Here is a 12,921-nt window from a genome sequence, read left to right on the forward strand (position 1 = left end):
GTGCATGGGAGCAGCAGGCAAGCTCACCCAAATTAGAAGGCAAGGAGTAATCACACAGATGGCTACTTCCCCTGGAACCCACTGCTTCAGGCCAGGCATCTGCCCCTACTACAACCAGCCTGCCAAAATTATTCAATACATGCCTACTCAGATATCACTCTTCAAGATGGGGAGAGAAGGTTATTCTATCCAACTCATAGAAACAAACAGAAAGTCAAACAAAATGGGAATAAAGAAGAATATTCCCTACATGAAAAACAGAGAAAAAACTCTAGAGAAAAACCTTAGTGAAATGGAGCTAATAATTGCTTCATAAAGAATTCAAGGAAATGGTAATAAGGCTGGTCAAAAAACTTGAAGATACTATATTGGACTCAGAGAGCACTTCAAAAAGAAAGAATGTAAAAAGAACAATCATAGATTAAGAATACAATGGCTGACATGAAAGTACATTAGAAGGAATCAAAGGTAGATTAATTATATGGAAGAATGATTAGCCACCTATAGGACAGAATAGTGGGAACTCACCCAATAAAACATCAACCCTCCCGCTTCATTGAAGATAGTATAAGATACCTCTGGGACAACATAAGTGCTGTAACATTCCCATTATAAGAAATTCCAGAAGGAAGAGATAAAGAAGAGGGAGGGTAAAGTATTGAAGAAATAATATCTCAAAACTTTTCTAATCAGAGAAGGGAACATACACACAGATCGAAGAAGCACAGAATTCCAAACAAGAGGAACCCAAAGAAACCACACCAAGACATATTATAATTAAAATGGCAAAAATTAAGGATAAAAATTCAACCTTAAAGACAGCAAAAATGAAAAAAACAAGTCATATACAAGAGAACCTCATAAAGCTCTAAGGTGATTTCTCAGAGGCAACATTTACAGGTCAGAAGCAAGTAGAAGGAGGTAATTAAGGTACTCAAAGAGCAGAATCTACAATCTAGAATACTATACTCAGCAAGGTTTATCATTTAGAATCAAAGGGGACATAAAGAGCTTTCCAGAAAAGCAAAAAGTAAGGAGTTACAACCATTAAACTTGCCTTATAGGAAAGATTAAAAAAGTACTCTTTATTTAAGGATTCTATTTAGTTATTTTTGGTGAGAGAGGAAGGTAGGGAGAAAGAAAAAGGAGAGAAACTCCATGTGAGAAACACTGGTTGTTTGCCTCTTGTATGTCCCTTCAGCAGGGGACTGAACCCACAACCCAGCCATGTACTCGAATGGGAATGAAGGATGACCTCTTGATTTGCGGGAAGACGTCCAATCAGTGAGCCACACTGATCAGGGCATTAACAAGTATTAGTTATGCAGAAAAAAAGCCATAACCAAAAATAAGAAAATACAGGAAATTGATTGCAGATATTATACCAATTTTGCATCCCAGAAATAAATTTCACTTCACCATGGTGTATGATCTTTTAATGAGCTGAATATGGTTTGTAAATATTTTCTTGAAGATTTTTGCATCTATGTTCATCAGAATACTGGTGTATAATTTCTTTCTTTGCAGTCTTATATGGGTTTGGGATCAGGGTAGTGCTGGCGCTTGTAAAAATGAACTAGAGAGTCCACCCTTCTCTTGTACTGTTGGAGTAGTTGAGAAGGACAGGTGTTAGTTCTTTGAATGTTTGTAAAATTCACCTGTGAAGACATCAAGTCCTGGACTTCAATTGCTTGGGAGGATTTTTTTTTATTATTACTGTTTCAAATTTGCTGGATGGGATAGATCTATTCAAAAATCCTTATTTCTTTGATTTAGTCTTGGAAGCTTTATGTTCCTAGGAATTTATCCATTTCTTCCAGTTTATCCAATTGTTGGTATATAATGCTCATACTATTTTCTTATAATCCTTTGTATTTCTGTGGTGTCAGTGTTACTTTCATTTCTAATCTTATTTATTTTGGACCTCTATTTTTCTCTACAGTCTTGTAAAGGTTTATCTTATCTTGTTTATCTTTTCTTTCTTTTTAAGTATTTATTGATTATGCTATTATACTTGTTGCATTTTTTTTCTTCCTTTACCATCCACCCTATACCCCTCTCTCCCACCATCATTCCCTAAACTTAGTTTCATGTCCATGGTCATATATACAAGTTATTGGCTTCTCCTTCTCATACTTTTCTTAACCTCTCCCTCTATATTTTTTAACTACCATTTATGCTTCTTATACCCTGTATTTATCCCCCATTCTTCCACTCTCCCCTTCCTGCTAATAACCTCCATATGATCTCTATTTCTGTGAATTGTTCCTATTATAGTTGTTTGCTTAGTTCATTTTTGGTTTTGTTTTTATTTTTTAGGTTTGAATGCTGATAGTTGTGAGTTTAATGTCTCTTACTGTTCATATTTTTTTATCTTTTTTTTCTTAGATAACCTTTAACATTTCCTATAATAAGGGCTTCCTTCGTGCTGATGCACTCCTTTAACTTGACCTTATCTGGGAAGCACTTTATCTGCTCTTCCATTCTAAATCATAGCGTTGCTGGAGAGAGTAATCTTGAATGTAGGTCCTTGCCTTTCCTGCTTTGGACTACTTCTTTCCAGAACCTTCTTGCTGGTAAGGTTTCTTTTGGGAAATCAGTTAATAATCTTATGGGAACTCCTTTGTGGGTTACTATCTCCTTTTTTCTTGCTGCTTTTAAGATTCTCTCCTTATTTTTAATATTGAGTAATGTAATTATGAAGTGCTTTGCTGGTGCTCCCTTGGATCCAACTACCTTGGGGACTCACTGAGCTTCCTGGACTTCCTAAACGTCTCTCTTCTTTCCTTTGCCACATTAGGTAAGTTCTCCTTCGTTATGTTTTCCATAAGTTTCAATTCTTAGTCTTCTTTCTTTCTCTCCTAGTACCCCTATTGTTTACAGGGTGCAGCTAAGAGGGGGACCCCCAAATAGGGATTGAAATGGGGTCCAGAACTTAAGGTTTTCGGGAAATATTAGGATGTTCTCACCCCCTCCCCCACAGGTATGGGTTGGAGGAAGGGACACATGGAGCAGGGCCATTGAGAGCTGTTAGCAACAGCCTTGCAGCTAACCTGGCATGAGCTGGTTATAGGCATGGTCATTAACATATCTGTAACCTTTGACTGGTTACATAGATATGTTAAATAGCTGTGGCATGCTCTGAGCCAGGGGAATGAAGTTACTTCCCACCAAGACGTAACTGGTGGGGCAGGTCCCCCGTGTTACAGTGCCTGCATGGGAGCTTGGAGATGACTGGCTCCATGACATGGGGCCACACCTGCCCAGACTCATGATGGCAGTCCAGTAAAGCTGGAAGGCTTTGAGAGTTCTGGCATGTGAGGCCAATTGTAGGAGGAGTCGAAATGGGGCTGCAGAGGAAGACTACATGGGGGATTTAAACCCAGACTCGGCAGCCATAGAGGGGAGAACCACGAGGCTTTAGCAGAGATCCTGGTGACACAGCTGTGGGTGCCAGGAACCAAGGGAGGTCTACCAGCTGAGATGGACTTACTGAGAAGAACCGGGGGCTGCCGAGCCAAGGACTTCTTTTTCCTTTCCTGAGATACGGTACCCCAGACTGGGCAAAGGGGGAAGGAAGGACTGTGTCTGTTTGTGGGTGTTTAAGGGACTTTAGGATTTTGACGAAGACATTAGGTCACTACTTTAAGTTTGTATAGCATTAAATATACATTTCCTTTCCTTTTCACAAATCTCTGGCATTGACAGACATCTTTCCTATAGATGGTGGACATAACGGACTTGGGGGATTCTTTCAGTAATAGTATATCAACCCAGGCCCCCCAACCTTGTTGTTCTGTAACACTATGATTTGGATTTTGGAATGTTTAAAATTGTCCCTGGAGTTCCTAAGCCTTTACTCATTTTTTTGAATTCTTATTTCTTTATTCTGTTCTGATTGAATATTTATTTTTTCCTTCTGCTTCAAACTGTTGATTTGAGTCTTGATTTCCTTCCCTTCACTGTTGGTTCCCTGTACATTTTCCTTTATTTCAGTTTGCATAGCCTTCACTTTTTCCTCTATTTTGCAACCATACTCAACCATTTCTGTGGGCATTCTAATTAACAGAGTTTTGAACTCTGTATATGACAGATAGGCTTTCTCTTCATTGCTTAGTTATATTTTTTCTGGAGCTTTGACCTGTTCTTTTTCTTTTCTTTTCTTTTCTTTTCTTTTCTTTTCTTTTCTTTTCTTTTCTTTTCTTTTCTTTTCTTTCTTTTCCTTTATTTTATTGTTATAAAGTACAGTTGTCTACATTTCCCCCCACCATTCTCCCCCACCCCAGCCATTCCCACCTCCCTCCCCTGAACCCACCCCCCCTTGGTTTTGTCCCTGTGTCTTTTATAGTTGTTCCTAAAAACCCTTCCCCTTTATTCTGCCATTATCCCCTGACACCACCCCCCTAGTTACTGTCCTCTTGTTCTTAATTTTCAATGTCTCGGTTATATTTTGCTTCTTTGTTTTGTTGATTAGGTTCCACTTAAAGGTGAGATCATATGATATTTGTCTTTCATTGTCTAGCTCATTTCACTTAGCATAATGCTCTCCAGTTCCATCCCTACTGTCACAAAGGGTAGGAACTCCTTCATTCCTTCTGCTGCATAGTATTCCATCATGTAAATGTACCAGTTTTTTGATCAATTCATTTACTGATGGACACTTATGTTGCTTTCATCATTTGGCTATTATAAATTGATCTGCTATGAATATTGAGGTGCATAGGTTTTTTGGATTGGTGTTTAAAGTTCTTAGGATATAATCCCAGCTGTGGAATTGCTGGGTCAAAAGGCAGTTCCATTTTTAGCTTTCTGAGGAAATTCCACACTATTTACCAGAGTGGCTCCACCAGTCTGCATTCCTATCAATATTGCACTAGTGTTCCCTTTTCTCCACATCCTCTCCAACACTTGTTGTTTGCTGATTTGTTTATGATGGCCATTCTGACTGGTGTGAAGTAGTATATCTCACAGTGGTTTTAATTTGCATCTCTCTGATGGCTAGTGATGCTGAGCATCTTTTCATATGTTTCTGGGCCCTCTGTATGTCCTCCTTGGAGAATTGTCTCTTCAAGTCTTTAGCCCATTTTTAACTGGGTTTTTTGTCTTCCTGGAGTGGAGTTGTGTGAGTTCTTTATATAATTTGGAGATTAAACCCTTGCCCAAGGTATCATTGGCAAATATGTTTTCCCATATACTTGGTTCTCTTTTCATTTAATGCTGTTTTCTTTAGCCATGCAGAAGCTTTTCATTTTGATGAGATACCATTTCTTTATTCCTTCCTTTATGTCCCTTGCTCCAGGGGACATATTGGTGAAAATATTGCTGAATAGAATATCTGAGATTTTCCTGCCTGTGTTCTCCTCTAGTACTTTGAAGCTGTCAGGATTTATATTTAAGTTCTTCATCCACCTTGAATTTATTTTTGTGTATGGTGTAAGTTGGTGGTCAAGTTTCATTTTTTGGCATATGGCTGTCCAGCTCTCCCAACACCATTTGTTGAACAGGCCATTTTTACTCCATTTTATGTGCTTCACCCTTTGACACATATTAATTAACCATAGTGACATGGGTTTATTTCTGGGCTTCCTATTCTGTTCCAATAATCTATGTCTCGGTTCTGATGCCATTACCAGACTGTTTTGATTACAGTGGCCTTGTAATATAGTTTGATGTCAAGTATGGTGATACTTCCTACTTTGTTCCTTCTTAAAATTGCTGCAACTATTCAGGGTCATTTAGGGTTCCATGTAAATTTTTGAAATATTTGTTCTAAATCTGTGAAATATGTCATTGATATTTCAATACAGATTGTGTTGAATCTATAGATTTCTCTGGGTAATATGGACATTTTAGTGATGTTAATTCTTCCAATCCATGAACATGGTACACGCTCCCATTAATTGGTTTCTTTCTTAATTTCTTTCTTCAGTGTTGTGTAGTTTTCTGAGTATAGGTTTTTACCTCCTTGGTTAGGTTTATTCTTAGGTACTTTATTTTTCTTGTTGCCGTATCAAATGGGATTGTTTCCCTGACTTCTGTTTCTCATATTTCATTGTTGCTATAAAAAAATGCCTTTGATTTCTGAATATTGACTTTTTATCCTGCTGTTTTGCCAAATTCACTTATTAGGTGAAGTAGTTTTTGGCTGTTTCTATAGGATTTTCTATTAACACATCATTTTCAAATAAGGACAGTTTTTTCTCCCTCCTTTCCAATTTGGATACATTTTATTTTTTTTTCTTGTCTGATTGCTGTGGCTAGGACTTCCAATACTATGTTGAATAGAAAGTGGTGAAAGTAGATAACCTTGTGTTGTTCCTGATCTTAGTGGGAAAACTTTTAGTTTTTCCCCAATTGAGTATGATGTTACCTGTGTGTTTCTTGTATAAGACCTTTATTATGTTGATGAATGCTCCTCCTATTCCTACTTTGCTGAGTTTTTTTTTATCATAAATGGATGCTGCACCTTATCAAATACTTTTTCTGCATCTATTGATATGATCATGTGATTTCTGTCTTTCATTTTTTTTAAGTAATGTATTACATTTATTGTTTTGTGAATATTGTACCATCCTTGCATTCCTGGTGTGAATTCGACTTGATCATGTTGTATGATCTTTTTAACTTAGTGCAGTGCTGGATGTGGTTTGTCAATATTTTGTTGAGGATTTTAGCATCTATGTTCATTAGCAATATTGGCCTGAAGTTTTCTTTCTTTTTTATGTCTTTATCAGGTTTTGGGATTAGAATGATGTTGGTTTCATAAAAAGAGTTTGGGAATCTTCCATATTCTTGTATTTTTTGGAACAGTCTTTGAAGCACAGGGGTTAGCTCTTCCTTAAATGCTTTGTTAAATTCTTTTGTGAAACCATCTGGTCCAGGGATTTTGTGTGTTGTGAGTTTTTTTTATTATTGCTTCAATTTCATTTGCTGTTATTGGTCTGTTCAGGCTTTCTGCTGCTTCATTGAGTTTTGGAAGATTCTATTTTTCTAGAAATGTGTCCATTTCACCTAGATTTTCAAATTTCTTGGCATATAGTTCTTCATAGTAATTTCTTACAATCCTTTGTATTTCTGTGGTATCAGTTGTAATCGCTCCTCTTTCATTTGTGATTGTGTTTATTTGGGTCCTCTCTCTTTTTTTCTTGATGAGTCTGCTTAAAGGCTTGTCAATTTTGTTTATCTTTTCAAAGAACCAGCTCCTGGATTCATTGATCCTTAGAATTGTGCTTTTAGTGTCTATGTCATTTAAGTCTGCTCTGATCTTGGTTATTTCCTTCCTTCTACTTGCTCTGGGAAGTCTTTGTTCTTCTTCTTCAAGTTCTTGTAGATGTAGGGTTAGGTTTTTTATTTGAAATGTTTCTATCTTATTTAAGTAGGCCTGTACTGCTATTAACTCCCCTGTCAAACTGGCTTCATTGTGTCCTATAAGTTTTGGATTGTTGTGAATTCATTTTCCTTTGTTTCCCAAAACTTTTTTATTCCTTCCTTGATCTCTTTCTTACCCCATTCATTGTGTAATAGCGTACTATTCAATATCCATGAGTTTGAGTGTTCGGGGCTTTTTCCTTGGGGTTGGTTTCTAGTTTCAGTGCCTTGTGGTCGGAGAGAATGCTTGATATGATGTCAGTTTTCTTGAATCTGTTGAGGCTTGTTTTGTGCCCTATCATGTGGTCAATCTTTGAAAATTTTCCTTGTACATTTGAAAAGAATGTGTATTTAGCTTCTTTGGGATAAAAGGCTCTATATGTATATCAGTTAAGTTCATTAGATCTAGGACATTGTTCAATGCCGCAATATCTTTGTTGATATTTTGTTTTGAAGATCTACTCATTTTTGACCGTTGGGTGTTAAAATCCCCTACTATAGTTATGTTGCTGTCAATATCTTTCTTGAAGTCCTCCAAGATTTTCTTTATGTATTTGGATGCTCCTATGTTGGGTGCATATATATTTGCAATGTTTATGTCTTCTTGATAGATTCTTTCTTTGAGTATTATGAAATGACCTTCTGCATCTTTTTATGACCCTTCTTTGTTGAAGTCTTTTGTATGATACTAGTATTGCTACCCAGGATTTTTTTCTGCCCATTTGTTTGGAATATTTTTTACGACCCTACACTTTCAGTCTGTATAGGTGTTTTGTTCTGAGGTGGGTGTCTTGTAGGCAGCATATGTGTGGGTCATTCTTTCTTATCCATTCAGCTATTCTATTTCTTTTGATTGGAGCATTTAATCCATTTATGTTTAAGGTTATTATTGATAGGTATTTATTCATTTCCATTTTACTTCTTTCATTCCTGTGTTGCACACTTTCCACTCTCTTTATTCCTTTTCTTAAAGCATTCCCTTTAGCATCCTTTGCAGTGCTGTTTTGGTAGAGGTGTATTCTTTGAGCCTTCTTTCATCTGGGATACTCCTTATTTTGCCTTCCATTTTATTGTGAGCCTTGCTGGGTAGAGTAGTCTTGGTTGTAGGCCTTTATTTTTCATTGCTTGGAATATTTCTTGCCATTCCCTTCTGGTTTGGAGTGTTTCCATTGAGAAGTCAGTTGTTAGTCTTATCAGGGCTCCCTTGTCTGTTACTTGCTGTTTCTCCCTTGATGCCTTTAAGATTGTCTCTTTGTCTTGGAATTTTGCCGTTTTATTTATAATGTGTCTTGAAGTGGGCCTCTTTGGGTTTTTCTTGATTGGGACTCTGTTTCCTGGATTTGTGTGACTTTTTCTCTGGTCAAATTAGGGAAGTTTTCCATCATTAGTTTTTTTAAACAAGTTTTCTATTCTTTGTTCTTCTTCTTCTCCTCCTGGTATCCCTATTATACAGATATTATTGTATTTCATGTTGTCCTGCATTTCTCTTAACCACTCTTTGTTCTTTCTAAGTCTCTTTTCCTTTTCTTGCTCTCTGGGTGTTTTTTCCTACCTTGTTCTCTAGCTCACTGATTCAATCCTCTGGCTCATCTAGCCTGCTTTTGATTCCTTCTACCGTGTTCTTAAGTTCAGAAATTGCATTCTTCATTTTGTCTTGGCCCTTGTTGATAGTTTCTATTTCCTTTTTCATATTGATATAGTTTGCAGTGAGTTCATTGTAGTTTCCCTGTTATTTTTGGTAGTTTGCACTGAGTTCATTGAGCTTCTTTATAACCATTGCTTTGAACTCAATATCTGATAGTTTATTTGTGTCTATTTCATTTAGCATTCTTTCTGAGGCTTCCTTCTTTCTTTTTTTCAGGTTAGGGTTTGTTCCTTTGTCTTCATATTGTTTGTGAGACTCTTCTTGTAAGCCTCTGCTTCTTAAATTGATCTGTTCTGACTCCCTGAGTTTGTGGTGTCAACTTGTATGGTAGGCGACTTGTAATATTCAGTGGTGCAGTCTTCTTGATCTCCTGAACTTGAAGCTCTTGGAATGTTTTTTATGTTAGCTCTCTGGATGTATTTGGATTTTGATTATTGTTGGCTCTTTCTTTCATGGGTCTTTTCCTCCATCTGCCTAACTGAGGGTCACTCCGCCCACCATGTCTTGTATGCTATTGTACGGGTGCTGTCAGGTTTTGTAGAAACTGGCTCTTCTGTCTGTCTGAGGCAATCTGTTCTTTCATATGGGCCATATTTTCTGTATCAGTGTGCCCATTATGTAGTAAGTGGTGGAGCCTTAGATATTTTCCACGGTGGGGCAACCCACATCCCTTTGCCTTGGTGCTGTATGTGGGGGAGGGGTCCCAGAGGGAACAATGACACTTGCTCTGCTCTGGGCCAGCTTTTAGTCACTTCCTTTGCTTCCTACAAGCAAATTGGGCCCCTCTGGGGCCAATTCCTGGGTCAATGGTTTTGTGTACATTCTAGTACCCTGGGGGTCTCACCAACAAAGTCTCCCTTGAGGATGGGAGTTTCTCCTGCTGCCTTAACCCCCACAGGTATTTTCACTTAGAGGTTTTGAGGCTTAATTTCCTTGTGCTGGAACCCTGGGTTTTCCAATCTGTCTCACTCCCTAGTTGTTCCTCCTGGTTTATGGGCACACAAATGTGGGACCACCCGCTCTGCTAGCCACTGCCTCAACCAGTCCTACAGCTGCTGCCTTGCCCAACTCAGTCCACTAGCTTCCACATTGCCATCAGTCCTCTCCACCTCAGCTGCCTATCTACAGCCTATCTACAGTGTGTATGAATGTTTCTTGTTTAACTCCTTGGTTGTTGGACTTCTATGTAGTTCGATTTTCTGGCAGTTCTGGTTATTGTTTGGTTTTAAATTTGCTATTGTCCTTCTTTTGGTTGTGGAAGGAGGCAAAGTGAATCTACCTATGCCTCCACCTTGGCCAGAAGTCCCAAATTCCTCTCCTGTTTATCTACTCATAGAACCAGCTCTTGATTTCATGGTCATTTGAATTGTTTTTTTATATTTCATTTATTACTTCTCTGATGTTATTTATTTTCTTCTTTCCACCCACTTTAGGCTTTGTCAATCTTTTTGTAGTTCCTTTACATGAAAGGTTAAATTGTCAATGTGATATTTTTCTTGTTTCTTGAGATAGGCTAAATTGCTATGACTTTCCCTCTTAGAAGTGCTTTAGCTGTGTCCCATAGATTTTTGGGTTGTTGCATTTTCATTTTCACCTGTTTGAAGGTATTTTTTTTTATTTCTTCCTTGATCTCATTGTTAACACCTCTTTTTTACAGTAGCATGTTATTTAGCCACTATGTGTCTATGTGTCTTTCAGGTTTTTTTGTTGTAATTGAATTCTAGTTTCATACTGTTGTGGTCAGAATAGACGTTTAAAGTTATTTTAATCTTTAAATTTATTGAAGCTTGTTTTATGGCATAACTTGTGACCTATGAAAAACAGTGTGAATTTTCCTCAAAAAAATTGAAAATGTAATTGCATTACTGATCCAGGAAATCTACTTCTTGGTACAACATATATCTAAAGAAAATGAAAACACAAATTGAAAAGAATATACGCACCCAATTTTCATTTTAACATTATCTACAATAGCCAAGATCTGGAAGCAACCCAAGTACCCATCAGCAGACAAGTCGATAAAAAATTTGTGGTATGTATACACAATAGAATACTATCCAGCTTTAAAAAAGAAATCTTATCTTTTGAAACAACCTGGATGGATCTAGAGGGTATCATGCTAAGTGAAGTAAATCAAACAGAAAGAAAAATACCATAATATTTCCTTATATGTGGGTTTTGAAGAACAAAGTAAACCAAGAATATCCAAAACAGAAACAGAATCATAGATACAGAGAACAAACTGATGGCTGCCAGAAGTGAAGGGTTTGGGATACTAAGTGAAAAAGGTGAGTGATTAAGAAGTGCAAAATAATAGGTAAGAATAGTCAGAGAGATGTACATTATAGCAGGGGAAATGTGGTCAGTAATCTAGTAATAACTATGCATGGGGCCAGGTGAGTACTTGAACTATCAGGGGACCACTCTGTAAATTACATAATTGGCTAACCACTAATCACCTGAAACTACTACAGAATAATATTGATAAAATAAGTACATGTTTGAAAAAGAAGAAGACAGAGAAAAGGAGAAAATCTCACTGGGAAAGGCAAATGTTATTGTCACATAAATCAACCACTTAAAACACTAACAGGAGGGTTAATAGAAAATGGTAACAAAATTATCTATAACTACAATAAATAATCAGTAGATACACAAAACAAAAAGATATGAAATTACTTCAAAAACATAAAGAGTGGTGGAGAGAGTGAAAAGATAGTTTCATTACAATGAGATACCTATCAGTTCAAAATAGATGGCTATACATATAGATGGATGGATATATATATATATAGCCATATAGATGGATGTGTGTGTGTATATATGTATAGCCATATTATGTGGCTATACATATAGATGGATGTATATCTATATATATACACACACTTCATGGTAACAAGAACCAGAACCATAGAAAAAAACAAAAATGAAGAGAAAATAATATAATCAAAACACTAGAGAAAACCAACAAGCCAAAAGGAAAGAGATGAAGAGAAGAAGAAACATAGGTGTAAGTTTCTGGCCAAGATGGAGGCATATGTAGATAGGCTTTGCCTCATCACACCAACAAAAGAAGGATAACAACCAATTAAAAAAAAAAAAACAAACACCAGAACTGCCAGAAAATCAAACTATGGAATTCCCATAACCAAGGAGTTACAGAGGGAACATTCATCCAGGCTGGTAGGAGGGGTGGAGATGGGCAGCCAGGGCAGAGAGGATGTGTGGCAAGGCAGTGACTGGAACACCAGGTGGCAAAGGCAGAGGCTTGCGGACCTGGCAGTCCTACATTTTCATGTTGGCAACCCAGTTGGAATAACTGGAGAGCAAGACAGACCACAAAACCCAGGATTTCAGTACAAGGAAACTAAAGCCTCAAAACCTCTGGCTATAAAAATCTGTGGGGGTTGCAGCAGTGAGAGAAACTGCCAGTCTCACAGGCAAGTCCGCTGGAGGTATATACAGTGTCCTACAACATACACAAGCCCACCCACTTGAGAATCAGCATAAGAGCCTCACCCAAAAGGACACAATTTGCATGTATGAAGTGGGGGAAGTGACTGAAAATGAACCAGGAGCCAGGCAAGCAGCACTGTTCCCTTTCTGACCCCTCCCCCACATATGACACTACAATGCTATGAAGTGGATTCCCCAACCTGATGAATACCTACTGCTCTTCCCCTTACAAAGTAACAGGTATGCCAAGATGAAGAAATATGGCCCAGATTAAGGAACAGATCAAAACTCTGGAAAAAGAACTAAGTGACAAGAAGATAGGAAACCTATCAGGTACAGGGTTCAAAACACTGTTAATCAGGGTGCTCAGAGAAATGATTAAGTACAGCTGCAAAATAAAGGAACAAGTGAAGGCTATACAAAATGAAATAAAGAAAAAAAATACAGGGAAC

This window comes from Phyllostomus discolor, chromosome 5, assembly GCF_004126475.2.
Source record: "Phyllostomus discolor isolate MPI-MPIP mPhyDis1 chromosome 5, mPhyDis1.pri.v3, whole genome shotgun sequence".
Lineage (NCBI taxonomy): Eukaryota > Metazoa > Chordata > Mammalia > Chiroptera > Phyllostomidae > Phyllostomus > Phyllostomus discolor.